This window comes from Haemaphysalis longicornis, unplaced genomic scaffold, assembly GCF_048455015.1.
Source record: "Haemaphysalis longicornis isolate Haplotype H1 unplaced genomic scaffold, Haemaphysalis longicornis Haplotype H1 scaffold_1, whole genome shotgun sequence".
Lineage (NCBI taxonomy): Eukaryota > Metazoa > Arthropoda > Arachnida > Ixodida > Ixodidae > Haemaphysalis > Haemaphysalis longicornis.
In genome coordinates, this window is record NW_027526203.1 from 312,220,557 (window position 1) to 312,238,780 (window position 18,224).

Sequence of the window (18,224 nt, forward strand, 5' to 3'; positions counted from 1 at the left end):
CATGCATTTTTAAGTAAAATCATATGTTTGGCTTCGTCATTCGCCCAATTTTGCACGCTTAGTCACTTCAATTACATTAATTTATTCTCTCTCTCGGGAGCATCGTGGTGAAAACGCCCTCGGGGACTTTTTAGAGTGTAGGACACAAGCCTATCCCTGCCCGGACAGCGACACAAAATGCGGACGAAATTTTTCCGTGTTGACGCGACGTGCACACGGGCGGACATGGACCCCTAGCGGGTGGTCGCGACATACAGCTTCGCTGTAAAATATCGACAACCGGTGCACGCAAGTCGACGCACAAGGAGGCTGGCGTCGTTCGGTTCGACCTTAGGGCAGCCGCAAGTTAAGCTTAAAAGCAGGCGTGACAGCATACCCACCGAGGTGGAATGGCTAGTGAGGATGGCAGCTGCCGTCAGAAGCTGAGGGCCATTTCACAAGTTCCCACTAGGGCGCAACGTCGACATACCCACCCGCATTTCTCACAAACCCGTTCAAGGGGGTTGCCCAAGGACGATGACAGCTGTCGTCATAAGCTCACGCCCTATTTACCATTCCCGTTTCGCTGTGACGTCAATACATAACCAAACTTCTTGCATACTCCGAAAAACTGGCCATTGACCATGATAGCTGTAGCAGAGGCTCACGGCCCATTAATCAATTCCCCGCTGGCAGGGACGTCGACATACCCATTCAAAAGTAGTAAACTCTGCGGTCTTTAATTGGGCGAGTTCATATTCACATCTTTGGAAAGGGGACTGGGTTACGTTAGGTTAGATTAGGACGGGTTAGGTGTCCTCGAACTTTTACCGCAGAGCTGCTAGCTGCCCCCCCCCCCCCCCTTTTTTTTTGCGTCCGTAGACCGAGAAAAGCCACTTTGTACCCTCCTCCTCACTTTTTACACGCCCTCTCCCTTAGCCTACCTGCTCGCCTTCTGTGCTCTCTCACCAGTTGTGCGCCGTCACGGCGTCGCTGTGCGTGCCTCTTTACTGTGACCTCATACATTGCCTAGCGACGTTGACGCAGTTGCGTTCTGACCGTGCTATGGGTAGGACGCGTGCTGTGCACAGCGAGGAACAATGCGCGCCTTCGAGGAGCGCCTGCAAAAGCAGATGCGGCAATGGGCGCGAACGTGACAGAAGAAGACAGCCGACTACAATTGGGCCACGGATGCCAAGCGTAAGCGCGATGCCCGTCCGTATCCCGAACTCCGGCAGGCGGGAAGCGCAAAACATCAGCATAACGCTTTCTCGGCGCGACGGCGCGTTTGAGCGGGAGTGTGGGGACAACCAATTCCGAAGTCGCTTGTGCGGTGTATGATGACTTCTGGTTTCCCGGGCACCTCAGTCTCGTCACCACGGTAACCCACAAACAGCTCCGCTGTTCATCCACCTTCACAGAGTGAAATGGCACTGAATTAAAAAAAAAGCACCCTGTAAGGGAAGCTGCATACCATTCTGGCAACAGCATAAATTTTGTTACGGAGTGTATGCAAAAAAAAAAACAAAAAAAAAACAGCCGTTCAAATTAAACAGTACAATTAGAAAATCGATCGTGGTAATTTTTCCTTTTCAGTTTTTGTAGAGACGCACAGTTTTTACTTTTACTGATTGGACATTTTTCAAAACTTTTTTGCGGTACATTTGGCGTGAATTGCCGCCTTAAAGGCACCCCGACACTAAGGCCGAAGACGCGTTCTACTTCTTGCCGCGACGGCTGGGAGAGTGTTTTCCTGTTTTCCGTAATAGAGTCTCTCTCTCTCTCTCTCTCTCTCTCTCTCTCTCTCTCTCTCTCTCTCTCTCTCTCTCTCTCTCTCTCTCTCTCTCTCTCTCTCTCTCTCTGTTTTCCGTCGTGACGTGAAGGCAGCGCACGTTTAGCGGCACAAGGGGCCGCAGAGAGGTGCGGAAGGGTTTCTAAAGATTCTGCCTCCGTGATTCTGCCTCCGTGCCGCAGGTGTTATCCCCGTCATGGCACCATTATACCGATTTATTTTAACGCAGGTCTAGCACAGATATTGGTCGTACAGCAACGTAATCACCCTGCAACAGCTTAACCACGCCGATTTGACGCATTTTTTTTCGTGGCCAAGGGCATAGAAAAATTTAGTGCGCACATGGTCATGGTCTTTTCGAGTCTTGGGTGCGCAAGAGAATAAGACACTACGGACCGAGTTACATCCCACGAAAAAGTGTTCAACACGTTTTATACGTAGCTTTAAATACAATTTAAATGCGGTGTTAGTGTAGCCGATTTTAAGGTGTACACAGTGGCGAATGCTCGGAAGAGGCAACTGATGCACAACGCAAATTTTAGTTCAAATGCAGTGCGAATGATTGCTGAGCTTTGGGGAAAATTCGCTCCTTTTGCCTTCGTTTAAGTTTACTGGAGTGTTTGCTCAAGCCTGAAGGCAATAAATAGCAGAGTGGTAGAGATTCGCAGAAAAGGTGAACCCTTTCCACAGACGCATAAAAGTAAAAATGAAGAAACGAGACTAAAAAGGGAGACTAAAAAAATGGAGATCAAAAAGAGACAATCATCTGAAGTCAGGAGGGGACTCGTGACAAGTGGCAAAGTAACGCTTATGGGGACCTCAGGGCCTACGGTAAAAGTTTATTTTTTGCTATCGTTCATAGTCACGTTTTTATTTAGAAGCTCGAAAATGTGTTCACTTTAAGTGGAGTAGCCTGAGAATCCAATATTATGGAACAACACTGGGGATAAGCATGTCCAGCATTCCGGAACTTCATGCTTTCACGACAGATTGCTGCGAAGTTCACGACTGTTCTCCGTTATTAGCATGCGCATTTTAGCACTAAACGCTTGCTTTGTGCGTGGTACTATGCCTGAAAGATTGTTGCTCCAAGTTAACGAGAGCCTCATGTCATAAGGCCTAACTCGGAGCACATATAATAGCGACAATTCATTACGTAGAATTAGCTGGCTGTTCCAGATTTTTTTTGCTTATTTATCTTTCAGCGTAAAACGTTCGATGTGATGGAAACATTTTTTTGTGTGAAAAGGTCCTACTATGCAGTTTAAGATGCACCTTTTGTAAGAAATTTGCTAAATAAGGTCACACAAAAAATATTACAAGCAAAAAACAACTAGGATAGCATATAAGTGGAGAGGTATAGAGAGGCTAGGGGGAAGGGGGGGAAGGGTATTCGTCCTCGCTACCTGTATGAAGCTGCAACGCCGAATCTATACTCAATGCATAATATTGCTCGAAGTCTGGAGCTTTGGTTTTCAGAGAGTAGAACGTAATAAACGCGAGAACGCGAGAATATAACGGCATGCCCAGACAAGCACCTAAAGCACACACTGAGACAGGTAGTTCTAAATATAAATGTGCCGTACCATTAGGGTTTAGTCGAGCAGAAAAAAAAAAAAATAACGGAAGCTCACACTAATGCATGACACTTGAAGGTACCGAAGCTGTACGCAACCTTTACGACCATCACGAAGGTTTAAGTCCACGATTTCAGCCGATTTGCTTCTTCGTCGCTGCCGCAACGACCTTTACTCCCTCAGTGTTGCTATAAGAGTGAGCTTCTTTCATTTTTTTGGAAAGGGTAATAATTGGAGATCACCTTGTTCGCGCGTACGCCATGATGTGTCTTTCTCGTTCCGAGCAAGTGTTTCCACGATTACGGCGAAAGCTAGAGTTTTTTTTTTTTTGGGGGGGGGGGGGGGGGAATCTTGGCTAATCTCGCCAAGTGGGTATGCTTGGCTAGACAAACGTGTGCCGGGGAGGCTGAGCAGTCGCCGCGAGGCGTTAACTTCTTTCTTCGTTTTTCACCACATTCCGAAGGTAACGCAGCGTCGAGTGTAGGCAGCGTGTTCGTTTCGCGGCGATGCGTAGTTCGAATTTACCGTGGCGGAGACCACCCACTTTCGAATTAACGGGCTTTTTTTAATACATAGGCTTCTATGGGAGCATGGCCGTACCAAATTCTACTGTTCCAATGATCCATAAATTCGCATTTTTGAAGTTCGAATTAACGAGCTTTCACTATATCTAGCCGGCGTCATGCAGACGGTTTCCAACGTACTAGCTAGTGGAAGGAACGTCCATGTTGGCACCTACGCTATGGAACAGAGTCAGGTCTCGGAGAGTATATTTACATTAGGTTTTAATACCCACAAGTTAAAACAAACAAGAGTATGCGGAATGCTAAAAGCCTGTGTGCCCATCGGGAATCTCACACATTCATTATTACTTCAGTTAATGTTTCGTCGCAAGCAAGCACGTTCATTCTCGTCCGATGTCAGTTTTGATATAGGTGGCCTCCCATAACGGAAAGGAGGTGCAATAAAGGACTGTTACTTGCGTTCTAGTGTACATAACTGAATGAACGGTTCACTACCGTCATATGCTCAATATCTTACCGCGAAAGGTTTCCTGGCTATGGCGAATTGCGGTCGCCTGCTTCATTCAATAAGCGGCGCTGAGTAAATTCTATGGGAGATTATACTCTTCGCCGACTGAAAATAAAGAAAGTAACACACTTGTCCGTGCCTAGTCACTTTTTTGCATAGACATACATGTTAAGGCATCATAGTGAGGCTTTATCAGATCGTTAGTGTTTAACAAGGACTATTCTTTTTTAAATTCCTACGCTGCAAACGAGAAAAGGGGCAGGGGTGGGGGGGTGGGGGTAGCCTTGTGCAGACGATTTTAGTGCAATTTCCTTGAGGGGCGTTGTGTAGGTGTAAACAACACTTTCGCGATGCGGATGAATAAAGCCTCGAAAAATGAGTGACACTGGCGTTATAATACGCGTATCTGAAAACAAATTAAGAGGCGTGTAACCGCTTAAAAACTAGCGCACCCACCCGGAGTTCCACACGTATTTGCTTGGTGGTAGGTCCCAAGTTAGCTGTAAAGCTTTTAGAATTTTGCAGGTTTTCCCAGTCATTTTAAACCAACCGCCATGCATTTAATCCAGGTGCCAGCGAATTTAATCCAAGCGCAACCAATTTCCCTTAACGGCACCGACAGCGTTTCAAAAACTAACAGTGGAGCAACTTCTGAGTACTAACTGTGCAAGAGGTCCGTGAGTTTTCTGCTATGTATTCTTGCGCAGATATTCTTCAATTTAAGGTTACCTTATAAGCAGGACATCTTGTTTATAAAGCCTGCTATGCTTGCGTTAAGTATTTTACGAAGAAAAGTTTCCCCTACCTTGAAAAAGAGGGCGGACGCCTTCCGAACGCCTGTCTCCAAAACCAACGCTGCGAAATGTGCGACGCAGACGATATACATTATCGTTAGAAAAACACAACAAAACAACTATTATTGGGATGTTTCTTTTTATTTTTTCCTCTAAGCAAGTAAGATGAACTAATACTGGATGAGTGAAGGAGCTGCTTAGGTATTTCTAAATTTGATTTTTTTTATTTTTTACGCTGGAGTAGAGAGTATAGACTTGGCCCGCGTCGGGCAGACGGTGCGTCTCGGGAAGTACTTCGCGGCATAGAGTTTCATACAAATTGTATGAAACTCTATGCTTCGCGGTACTAATACTAGAGTGAACTAGAACGCACCGTGGTCCAAACGAGCTGCCAAAAACGAAGCAAAAACAGGGTAAGGAAAGGGGAATCCCATGAAGTCTTGCGCTCGTCTCACCGCCACGCGTTGGTGAGTGGCAACTTGATCTTCTGCGTGGATAATATAAAAACAAGCAAAGAAACAAACAAGCATATAATTATACATTATATAAAATATAAACAAGAAAATATTTACATAAATAAATACACTGTATTATTACGGCTGCAAATGTGAAGAGGTATTTCCTGAACTCTTGCGATGGCGGCGCCGCCGTGCGGCGGCCGGCAAGAACTCTCGCGTCGTCTGCTACGTCTTCTGCGACGCGGAGGCGTTGCACGGAAGCTAACGCACCCCGGGGCTTGAAGACAGCTCATAAATGTTAAAAATCAGGCGTGAAGCGAGTAGTCCTCTGGGCTAAAATATGCACTGGTAGCGCCGCAGTTCGCCATATATCTGTTTGTTCTGCTAATCTACCCTCGATTTTTCCCGTTCGGGGAAAAGCGCTGCCGGGCTCAGACTGGCACCTCGCTGCATGAACACGCACTTATGAGGCGAAGATACAGCAAATGTGGCGTCGCATAGAAGAGACGCATGTATAGGCATAGCGTTTCATACAATAATATTTGTATGAAACTCGGTGTGTATGGGTGGGCGTAAATACAGGGTGTTTCAGTGAACACTTTCAAAAATTCTTAAAAATAGGCTCTTCGAGAAAAAAAGAAACCCTCTTCAGGAGGAGATTGCTAGCTGCGGCGGACACGAGATAGTATCAAGGGTGTGCACATTAGTTAGGTGGGTAATTAAACTCTACTATTGAACTTCTTAATTAGCGGAGTTTGGTGGTTACTGTCAATGGTGATTTTGTAGCCCCGGAGAAGACGATTTCATATTAGTTTTTAAAACAACGAAAAAGTCGATGTTTAAAGCCCTGTGGCGCGAGGACACCTGCCGTTGTTTTTCACTCAAAAACGAAACTCGGCGCTCCGGGAGCGCTGGAAGTCTTGAGAGAACGCAACGTCGGCCGGTGACGTGTTTCAATGAATGTGGCGGCCAATTCGAAATGTAAGTGCAGTTTTCCCTAGCTATAGAAAGCCTCAGCATGCAGCCACAGCCGCGAAGTCCCTCCTCGCCCAGCAAACAAACCTTTCCTTTGTCTGATGCGCTTTCTAACGCGCAGCGATTATAAACGAACAGCAGATAAACCTAACGAAAAGAAATGAACGGATGGTGACGTTTCACATCTTGCATGTCTGGTAGCCACGTCAGATGGGGTCGAGATAATAAAAAAAAAGAAAAGCAAAACTGTCACCAACGCCCACTGGGGCTCCCGAAACAGGCGACCGTGTTGCGGGCAATGGCTAGCCTCTTTCTTGCGCCTACCAACGAAAGAAAAGATAACGCTAGCCGTGGTGTAAGGTGAGCGTTGATCATTGAAAAAATACAGGAGGCGATGGCGTTGATATCAGCTGATTCCCTAGCGTGGGGAATCACCAGAGCCTTATTGAATTGGGCGACACAGTCACTGCAACACGTCATCAGAAGATGTTGCGTATGCGCTTGACTTCTGGCGCACCATGTGCGCTGTGTTTCGGTTTCATGGGGGAAAAATACTTGATTTATGCGGGCTGTAGGGCTCTACAAAGTGTATTTTCCTTTGCTTTAAAAACTGATCGGTTATCGTCGTCTCCGTGGCTACAAACTCGCCATTGGCAATAACCGCCAAACTTGTCTAATTAAAAAGTTCATTAGAGAGTTTTAGTTAATTAACCATGTAATTCGCATGTTTCTCATAACTGCTGACGTCCGCCGCCCCTGATAGTTTGTTCCTTAAGAGAATTCCTATTGTTCTTGAAAAGCCTACCTTCAGGAAGTTTTGAAAGTGTTCACTGAAACACCCTGTATGTATATGACATATTTGGTGCTAAGAAAATTGCGGTGCTGTTATTTCTCACAATCTCAAACTGCAAATTTGCCCGTGATTGCCTGTCCCAAGGGAGCAGGAATACTGATTGAACTGTCAGAGCTCCGTGTGTCAGAGTATGACTGTTGCACATCGTGCCGAACAGAAAATAAATACTAAAGGTCGATATAGTAACCCTTGAGTGTGGTTACCCAAGGGTCCGCGGACATAAAAAAGGAAAACCAAAAAGAAAATATATAACATTATGGCACTGGTGCGAATCGAGCCTCGGCCTTTTGCCTGACCACTGCGCCACATTTTGAAGTCTTGCGATTGCAGCGCCCCTAACGAATTTTATCCGTCTTGGGCTTCACTTTTGTTGTATTGAAAGTATAGGCGTTTGGACCACTATGTGTTCTCGTTCACTCTAGTAATACTGAAAATAGTGGCCGGGAATTCTTGATGTGTTTGCAGTGGGGTGGAATACAGCTCCGGGGATGTTGTAACTGTACGAGGACGTTGTATTTTGCATTTTGCGCACTGTAGAGTCCTCTCACTGAAGGCGTGGCCGCGTGTCGGCGCCACTCAGCTTCAGCGGCCGATTTGCGTTGGCGGTTGATCGTAGCAGACGACACGCTTGTCGCGGCTTCGTTTGTCTCGTGGTATGCGAGATTCTCGCAGGCTGCGTGCGTCTGAGGCTTGCTCAAGCAGACTTACGCGTAAAATGCTATTTGCCCACCGAAAACTGACAAGCCTGGACCAGGTGACGCCTGTTCGCGATCAAGGGAAAGCTCGTAGTGGCTTTCATCGGTGCGCTGAGTTTGATCGATTTGTTTGTTTATGCCCCTTCCAGCTCAAAACAAGATGTTCAGCGATTAGGCGGTAGGGTTGTCTGGCGTTGAAGGTGAAGGTACGTCACCAAAGGGAAGTGGTTCGATGAATATGATTCAATGGCTTTATCTGACGAGGACTTGACAATAACACAGGTATTTCCAAGTGTTGACATGGGAAGAACCAAAGATTGCTTAGTCCACCGTACAAGTTTCTTAACAAAAAAAAAAAAAAGCTTTAACCTATGACGACTTTATGGTCCCATAACTATTTGACTAGCGGCTTCGTGTATATCACCCAAAGATGAAAGTTCCCCGCGATACGTCAATGTAATGCGGAGAGTTGAGCGAGTTAGTTACTGACTAATGAACTCATACTGCGAGCGAACTTTAACACTCGGTGAAGATGGAAAAGACGAAACACCTTAAAGGAGACGAAAAATGACGAAAAGGTCGCTTGCAAGCTTTCCAACGTCAAGGAGAGGAGGAGCAAACTTTATTAACAGTGAAATAGAGTGGGATCGTGGTCGGGGTCCTCAGTCCAGGACTCCGTTGGTGCGGCGTGCCGTCTTCGCCCTTTCAGTGAGCCAAAGCTGCTTACTCAGGTCTGAGCTGGCAAGCTCACTCTCCCACTGCTCGTGAGTTGCATTAGGGATTGGATCAAGGTCTGAGTTTGACTGGCAGGCCCAAACCATGTGGTAGAGCGTAGCTGGGCTGCCGCAGTGTTTGCACAGGGGGTAGTATAACGTGGGGTGGATGGTGTGTAGCCGCGTGGGGTGTGGAAATGTGTTAGTTTGAAGCCGTCGAAGGGTGACTTGTTGTTCTTTTGTTAGTTGGTCGGCCGGCGGTGGGAAGGTGCGTCGTGTGAGCATGTAGTGTTGGGTGATGTCGTTGTATGTGATGAGTGAGTAACGGGTCCTCTCCTCATCCTCTTGCGGTGCCCGGCAAGTAAGTTCTCGGGCGTAAGCGTGCGCCGCCTGATTACCGCAAAGAGACGAGTGAGCAGGTGTCCAGATAATCTTGACTGTTCTCTTGGGGGGGTTTTGGGTTATAATTCGTGCGGCTACCTTAGAAATTCTTCAAGCCGTGTACGTTCGACACACCGCTTGCGAGTCGGTAATGATGGTCGTTGCTTGGGTCTGCGTTATGGCTAGTGCAAGTGCCACTTCTGCTTCGAGGAATGGTGGACTTGCGAAGGGTGACACTTGTAACGAGAGCAGTGGGGGTGGCGACGACCGCTGATTAGGTGTTTGCACGCGCGTAGTCCGCCGCGTCCGTGAAGACTGTCGTACTCGAATCGCCGTATTGTCTTTCGAGGGCCAGCGCCCTGGCCGTTCTTCTGCCTTCGTGATGCTGGGGGCTCATGTTTCTTGGAAGTGGGGGAACGTTTAGCTTGGATCTTATATCCCAGGGTATGTCTACCGCAGTATCTGTTTCCGTTGGCGACATGAACCCCACGTTCGAGAGTACTTGGCGTCCTGTGGGCGTAGCACTTACTACATAGTCGCGCTTTTTGGGCATTCAGGTGCGCCTCCATAAGTTCGTCTAGGGTGTTATGTACTCCAAGAGCCATCAGGTGAGTGGTAGAAGTGCTGGTCGGAAGTGCAAGGGCTTGTTTGTTGGCCTTGCGTATGATGGTGTCAATCTTCCGGCGTTCTGTTGCCAGGAGGGTGGCGTAGGGAGTGACGTACGTTATTCTCGAAATTATGAAGGCTTGGACCAGACGCAGCATGTCCTGTTCCTTCATGCCATGATTTTGGCTGGCAACGCGGCGAAGCATCCTGACGATTTGGGCGGTGAACGAGTCCAGTTTTTTTATTAGTTGGGTGTTTTTGCCATCTGCCTGATATATCATGCCGAGTATTTTGATTTGGGGTAGGATGGATTTTGGTTCCATCCAACGTAATATAGATGTCCGTGGTTGTATCTCGGCGGCGTTTTTGCACCATGACAAGCTCCGATTTCTCAGGCGCGCAGGTGAGACCACACCCTTTGGCGTAGGAATTCACCACGTCTGCAGCCTGTTGAAGGCGGTCCTGCATGGTTCCTGCCGACCCTTTGCTTACCCAGATAGTGATGTCGTCGGTGTAAATGCCGTGCTTAATGTCCGGGATTTTGTTCAACTCTTTTGGCAGGTTTATCAGGGCTATATTGAAAAGTATTGGAGACAGGACAGCGCCTTGCGGCGTACCCCTACTTCCGCATGTCAAGGGGTCGGACCGCAGGTCGCTTACCTTGTCATGCCGTTTGAAAGCTTGCTAGCAGGTGATTTTGTTTTATGTGGTTCCCGCACGTGCGGCCTTACTAAGCTTCAACATTGAAGTCTTGTCAGACGTTTTTTAAGTGCGAATGCACTTTATAAGCGACCCCAAACCATCCACCGCCGGCGTCGGCGGCGGCGGCGGCGTTGGCGTCCGCAGTGCTCCTCTATAAAGAAACAGCATCCGGCGCCAGGTTTCGATCCGCGGGCTTTGCGGCCGCAGCGCGACGCTCTACCGACCAAGCCACGGACGCGACGTGATATCAGCGTTAGTGACGCGCCTTATATCTTTAACGCATTCAAACTACGTCGTCAGCGGCGTGCGTTGGCGACTCAGCGGGGTTATAGCGGCTTGATAACTGCGTGGTGTAGACGTGATACTACAAACCCGATGGAAGAGATGGAAGAGAAGGCGGCGAGGCGGTGGGCTGCGGGGGCCGAGCGCAAGCGCCGCGAGCGGGCCCACAACCGTGCATTCGCACTTTCACATTCTCCCCCTCGGGGAAATGCGGGGGAATTTTTTTATGTTCGCCACTCACAGTTATTTATTACGGGAGGTGCCCCTATTCCCATGGTTGCTGATTAAATCTGATGGGGAAATTGTGCATCCACATAGCATTTACATGGGAAGACTAGGAGAGGCCTGTTCGTTCACTGGGGCGGTGCGTTTTTACGCAGAGGGGGCCGTTTGTCGTCGAGACGGCCTTTCCTGCACCTACGCGGCGTCATCTATATCCTCTCTGTAGATGGGCTTGAGCCAGAGGGCTCGCCGCTTTGACAATATAATTTCGTTTTCGAGAATTCACCGTCACTGGATTTTGGGATTAGCAAGAGTGCAACTGCTTTGCTTTTTTATCATTGGGTTCGTTTTTTTGAGTGGTTTCGACAATTGGAAACTACACAGCTTATCATACTTATTTGTCGGCGTTGTCTATGGCATTAAATATTTTACTGAGCTGCACATTGCTCGAGGCACAAGCTTGTCAGTTCTCATTGGAAACTAATATTTAACGCGTACATCTGCTTCAGGCCACATTGGATTCACGCAGCCGACGAGAATCTCGCATTACGCGCGCAAAACGAAACGACACGTCCACCGTGTCGTTAGCTACCATCAACCAGCAACCCAGATCGGTCGCCGAAGCCAAGCCTTCAGTGCAAGGACCCTACAAGTTGAGAGAGGGAGAGAGAGGGAATGATCTTTAATGCTACTGGTGCGGTTAGCCTGGTAAAGGCGCCTAGCTTGCTGCACCAGATGTATAAGAAAAAAAAATTAGTTTGTACCATCACCACAACAAATCGGAAACCGGAAACGGTCGCAATATACACGGTGATAAAAGTAAAGTCGACAGGTTTTATTATGATTACACGCTTAAATTTATGTGAAGACCACCTCTACAGTGATGTTATGCGCCCAGGGGGAAACAGAAGGAGGTGGTAACTATTGATGTCGGTGGCTTAAATAACTAAAATTGATTAGTTACATTTTTAATGGCTGCAGTAAGCAGGCATGTTTGTATTGAAAAGTTAGATGCAATCGTGTTTCTACGCAGTTTCATTTCGCAGATTTTTTCTAGGGTATCCGTACTCCGAGATATCGAACTGCGAATTTTAATTGCCGTTCGCATGATTACGCATGCAAGACAGTGAGGACCGGCACAAAGCTCCTCGCTTTTGTCGCGTGCCTGCTGTGTACGGTGTTTAGTTTCACAATGGGGTGGAGGAATAGGCAAAAGTGATAATTGAGAACCAATGGCACATCATGTGGGACTGTGCCAGGTTCCTGAAGGAAGCTATCTCCAGCTCACGCACCCGAACATCAGAGTGAAGTGCAGTGTACAGACAAGGACACTCAATTATGGGCCGTCCAGCAGGCCCGGGGTGCACTCGAAAAGCACAAGCCTCACGACCCGCCACAAACGGGCCGAACTGGGGCATTGCAGAGTAGTGCATAGCCCCGGGTCGACGCTTGGCCAACGTCAGGATCGCTTTAAACCGTCGGTTGCCGGAATTTAATAAAGTTATTCCAATCCTATCCTATCCTATCCTATCCTATCCTATCCTATCCTATCCTATCCTATCCTATCCTATCCTATCCTATCCTAGCTTATCCTATCCTATCCTATCCTATCTATATCTGGCAACATTTCAGTCCTGGCTGGCGTTATCGCAATCTGCAGTACTTGGAACCGATATCGAAACACAGAACGAAAGGGAGGAACCTTGCGCCGGTCTCCAGTGTCTTGCATGCGTAATCGTGCGAACGCCAATTAAACTTCCCAGTTCGATATCTCAGAGTACGGATGCGCTAGAAGAATTCTGCCAAATGAGACTGCGTAGAAACACGATTGCGTCCAACTTTCCAATACAAACATGCCTGCTTGCTGCAGCCACTAAAAAGTTCATTAATAACTTTTAGTAAATTAAGCAACCAACATTAGTAATTACCACCAAATTCTGTGTCCCCCGGGCGCATAACCTCACTGTAGAGGTGGTCTTCCCGTAAATCTAAGCGCCTAATTTTAAAAAGAAACCTGTCGACTTCATTTTGATCACTCTATATTAGCTATAGCAGAGCAGAGAGCCGGTCCAGGTACGGCGCCCGGTACATTGGTGGCGCAGATGCTCGTGCGCACCACCAGTTTCGCCCCCTCCGCACACGCGTAGTAGTGAAGATCGGCTTCCGCCTACCGTACCAGGACCGGAGTCTCCCCTCGGGCACAACGCTCTATTATCTGCCATAATTACCTCACGACAAGAGCGCGCGAAATAACCTGGGTGCCGCGGTACTCAGGCTATTTCGTCGCATGGCACCAACATGGTACAGGTCTGGCCTGATGATATTAAGTCGGTGAATTTCCCCGTCTATTCGATCCCGATCCTGACTATGACGGTATGGCCGAAACGCACGTGGAGCACGGCCACGCGGCTCTATAAACCTTCTAGTCGGCCGCCTCCATTCACGCGCGTCTCCGCGTACTGCAGCGCTGGCATCGCGGAACCCGGCCTGTAGCAGTAGAACGCGGTAAATTCAAATCGCCTTGCGCAAACCTTTAGTGTGTTTACCTTGGAATGAGCGCGACGGTACAGGAACAGCATGAGAGTTGAGCGGGAAAGCAAAGGAGGGTATTTCCTTGGCAAATGTCTATAAAGACTATCGTCTTTTGACGACATTTGCAACGAAAGGAGCAGATACGCGGCCAATTTTTTTGTTTTTTATTTTTAACGAAGCAATTTTCTCTATTTTGCGGCTGAGCTGTATATCACTAGGGTACAACGTCATGCAGACATTACTCTAATTCCCAAACCGGAATAGCCTGTTAAGTTACGTGCCCACTAGCGTCGAACTTGCCGTGCCGCCCTGCCGACGGCCGCCAGCGGCGTCGCTGCGGGCGAAGGCTGCGGCGCGGCACCGCCGGCGGCCGTCGGCTGGGTGGCACAGCAAGTTCGACGCTAGTGTGAACGTAGCTTTACGACAATATCCCTGCGACCAATTTCTGCAGCATCGGGCTTTATAAAACTTTTCAAACATTTCTTGCATTCCCGGCCTACTTCCTTTCTCGAAACTAAAGATCTACATTTCCGCACTACGTTTGGTTTCATACACCAGCTGCCCACTAAAGACGTGCGCATTCAGCTTTAAAAGCAAGTTATCGACATCCTGAGCAAGACTCACCCCGGCGTCATCCTTACCCTAGACGACCAGGACGCATTTGATAACGTGACGCACGACGCAACATTACAAGCGCTCCTTAACACGCGATGCGGTACTCGAACCTTCTACTTCGTGCCCGCCTTTCTCACTAACAGTACAGCAACTTGGACCTTGGACCTTACGATTCCTCTACTTTTCGTATGCCAGACAAAGGTATTCCCCAAGGGTTATACATCTTCCCCTTGATATTCAATGTCACCCTCTTGGAACTACCTAAAAAACTTTACACGAAACCGGATATCCGTAACGCTTTTTAAACGGACGATATGACACTGTATAAACGAAGGCTCGCCAGTCTATCAACGAGATTCTTTGCAATACGCTATCTACCACATTGTCCAGTATCTCGAATCTCGCGGCCTCACTTGCGCTCCCCACAAGTCCGCTCTCTTGGCCCTCCGGGCCAGAGGCCGCGGTATACCCGCGAGTGCAGGTCCTGAAGTTACAATAAAGGATACACTGGTGCCGCAAGTCAAAGCCCTCCGAATCCTTGGCGTGCCTGTTCCCATGGATGGCTCTGGAACAGCTATCCTCCCCCAACTGCAAAGCACAAATCGCGACTTTCCCACCTCATCCAGCGAGTCTGCACGCACAAACACGCGCAGGGAACAAGACACCTGCCGCCTCGTCCACCCTACTCCATAGCCGCCGTTGTGCCAGAGCCCAAATTCGCTGCACGGGGCGACGCGCCGACAACGGGGCCGATTTGCGCCTCGACCAAACCGCCCGCGGCAGGCATGCCGCTACATCGGCGACGGCATGCCTCCCCTTTCCTCGTCGTGGCGGCTCAGCTGACGCAATTGCTTCGCCTCCATTCGTCAGATTCAAACTTCGGCCAACGAGAGTCCTGATTGGAGCGATTCAAACTTCTCTCGGGTGCAACGGACAATCGGGAGTGTAAAACCTGCCCCGAAGCACAGCGAGCGCGGCACTTTTCGGAGGCACCGAGTGGAGACGTGCTGTAACCTTTGTGCGAGCCATGTAACGCTGTTGTTACCCTTGTACATACTGCATTTTAATGTTGCTTCAACTTTTCGTCGGCTCGAGAACTTCATCGCTGTGCTCTGCGCCGCGTCGGTAGCGGACGGAGCAAGGCAACGTCGCTACATCGGTGACTGCGCTCGGATGACCAGTCGCAACAACGCGTCACATACGGCACCACTACGTTGGACTGAAACCCCAAGAACAAAGCAAGCTAGATGCACCTATTCATCGGGCTTATAAGATCACACTGGGCCTTCCAATTCACCGCCACACAGAAACTGCTCCAACTGGGGATACATAACACCCTCCCCGAGCTGCTCGAGGCGTAGATTTTTGTACAATATTAACTAGGGAGGAAACTGGCGCTATAGTGTCTACGAGAACTCTGAGACGGCGCTTGCGCTTCGGGGGAATGATTATGGAACCGGATTGCGTAGGCTCGTAACAGGCCTATGGCTACGCAAATTGTTTTTTTTTTGTAAAAAAAAACTCTTATTACGTGGTTCGCTGCTTACAAATTACATGGCGAACAACAAAGTTAGTGACCATAACCTGGTTTTGTACGAAATACAACCGCACGTTAAAATAAAAAGTAGTCGCGGAGTCGAGGAGGTTTGCGGAGTAGGTTTGTCATTTGCCGTCAACTACAGCGGGACGCGGACTTCTTTAAAAACAATTTGTAAAAGTTTCGGCGCTTCTAGTTTTTATTATTAAGAGAAGTTTTGAGTTCCTAAAAAGAAGAAACCGATTGCCTATGGAGAAGTTATTCTAGCCTAATTAGTGGCATTCATGAAGCTGCGTTCCTATCAGCCACCGGTAATGCTGGTCTACGCCGTAGGAGCCGGCATTCGCATTGAAATTTTGGCTGTTCCAAGCAGTTCGCAACTGTCGTCAGCTTCGAAAATACATTGCTCCGCCGAATGTGCAGTGCCGCAACTCCTAATTCGCAGGCAACTTCGTCGCATACAGCGCCGGCATTTGTTTTCGTGCACGCTGTGCCGGCAATGAATTGATAACCCACCCTATTCGCAATTCTGGTTATAAAACATTTCCACTCAGGGCGGCGTCAGTGCGCGTGCGGCATTCAGTTCCGGAAGAAACGTATTTTCGAACGCCTCTTCCAACACCCCGGCATAGGCAAATGCGTTCATGCAAGTCCAAAACGAAAACCGAACTGACTGCACGATCCAACCCATAGTATCTTACGCAAACCAATGAGTGCCAATCCGAATCCAGGACTATTCATCCCTCCCATCGCGGCGGATGATCGCAGCGCCAGATTCCTCCCTAGTCAATTGTGTACGAAACTCTATGGGTCGAGGCACAACACAGTATAGTCATTTGGCACGCCTGTCACTCACCCCTGCCGATTGAACTGCCCTCGAAGAATCAGACCACCCCACGCTCTACCCCCAAATGCGCTTCACCCCTCACTCTCCACATCCAGACCAATATCGAGGTGGCACCAGTAGCGTGTCACATGCACCCTGTGTACAACCCCGGCCAACGCAAGGCGAATGTGCAACACCTTCAACGGAAGTAGTAGTCGGCACCGAATGCTCGCTATACCTACATCACCCAAACCCCAGGTGCCATACCTCCGCTCTACCCTAGCAGTCATCGAAAACGAGGGCTCCATTCTCAACCTTCCTTCATCTATCTTCAACCGCTGCTGAAGCCACGGCCATTGCCCCGCGGCGGACACTCACACACCCACCACCCACATAACCACAATCGCCGACTTTCAACTCTCAAGAGGCCTGCCGACTACCTCCTGGGAAAAGCACCCCAGGCGGCACTGAAGCTCCTCAAGGCCACTCCCGACCTACCCAAAATCACCGTCGTATTGGCCCCGGGAGATGTCTCACTTCTTGGGAACGATGGAGCACATGCTGCAGGCCGCGAGCTTCACTTCCGGGCGTTCCCTACAGGGTTAGGCATCTCGGCCGCTACGACGGCCACTCTCCATCCTCTTCCCCCATCCTACGGCACAACCGTCACACTAGCCGAAAGTATTCCCCGCTCCACCCTACCCTCTCTGTCGAAGAATCGTGATTCTGGCACCGACTACAAAACGGCACACTGCATAACGCCACCATCGTCTTCCATATCTCCCCCTCACGCCTCGCGTATATCTGCCGGGACTCTCAAGCGCCTGCCAGCACTGCCCACCTCGTCTTCCTGTGCCCTCACCACTCACTTCCCCAGACTCTTTTCACAAGACAGAAGTGCATACCGCAATTAAATACTGTGTTGGACGGCATGTGCGTAACCGATAATGTTCAATTGGCGTTACTGTTACTTTTACCGCTACTACTATTTATACAAATATTACTTTTACTGTAGCATCTATTTGTCCGACTACCACTGCAACCCCAGACCAGCAAAAAGAACAACTATTACATATAATGTTCGAGGACGACACCGACCGGTCAACTTTATTAAGGCCATTTAGAAGTGCTTTTCAATGGTGGTGCGTAAGTCCTACTTGTGCGCCTCATGTGGTCTTCCACGGAGACGCTGAGGCTGTGCACATATCCTGGGGGTAGGGAGGGCATCGTTTTTTTTTTTCTTCTCATTCTGGCCTTGGCTTGAGAGGACGACCTCCCGAGGCACCGCCACCCGATTGCGACTCCTGTCGTTCCTTCTTGTGGCTGCGTGAGGACAGATGCCGGCGCAGCTGAGCTGACGTCGGGAATGCCTTGCCGCAAAGACCGCACTGGAACGGCCTTTGTCCAGTGTGAGTACGGATGTGCGCGTTGAGGTTTCCCGTCATCGTGAATCTCTTCTCGCACACTGGGCATGGGAACGGCCTCTCTCCCGTGTGGGTCCTCTGGTGGCTCCGCAGCTCGGTTTGGAACGAGAAGGTCTTGTGGCAGACCTGGCACTCGTGAGGCTTGCCCACGATGTGCGCCTTGATGTGCTTGCGCCAGGAGTCGCGGCACTTGTACTTTTTCCCGCACAACTCGCACGCGTAGGTCTCG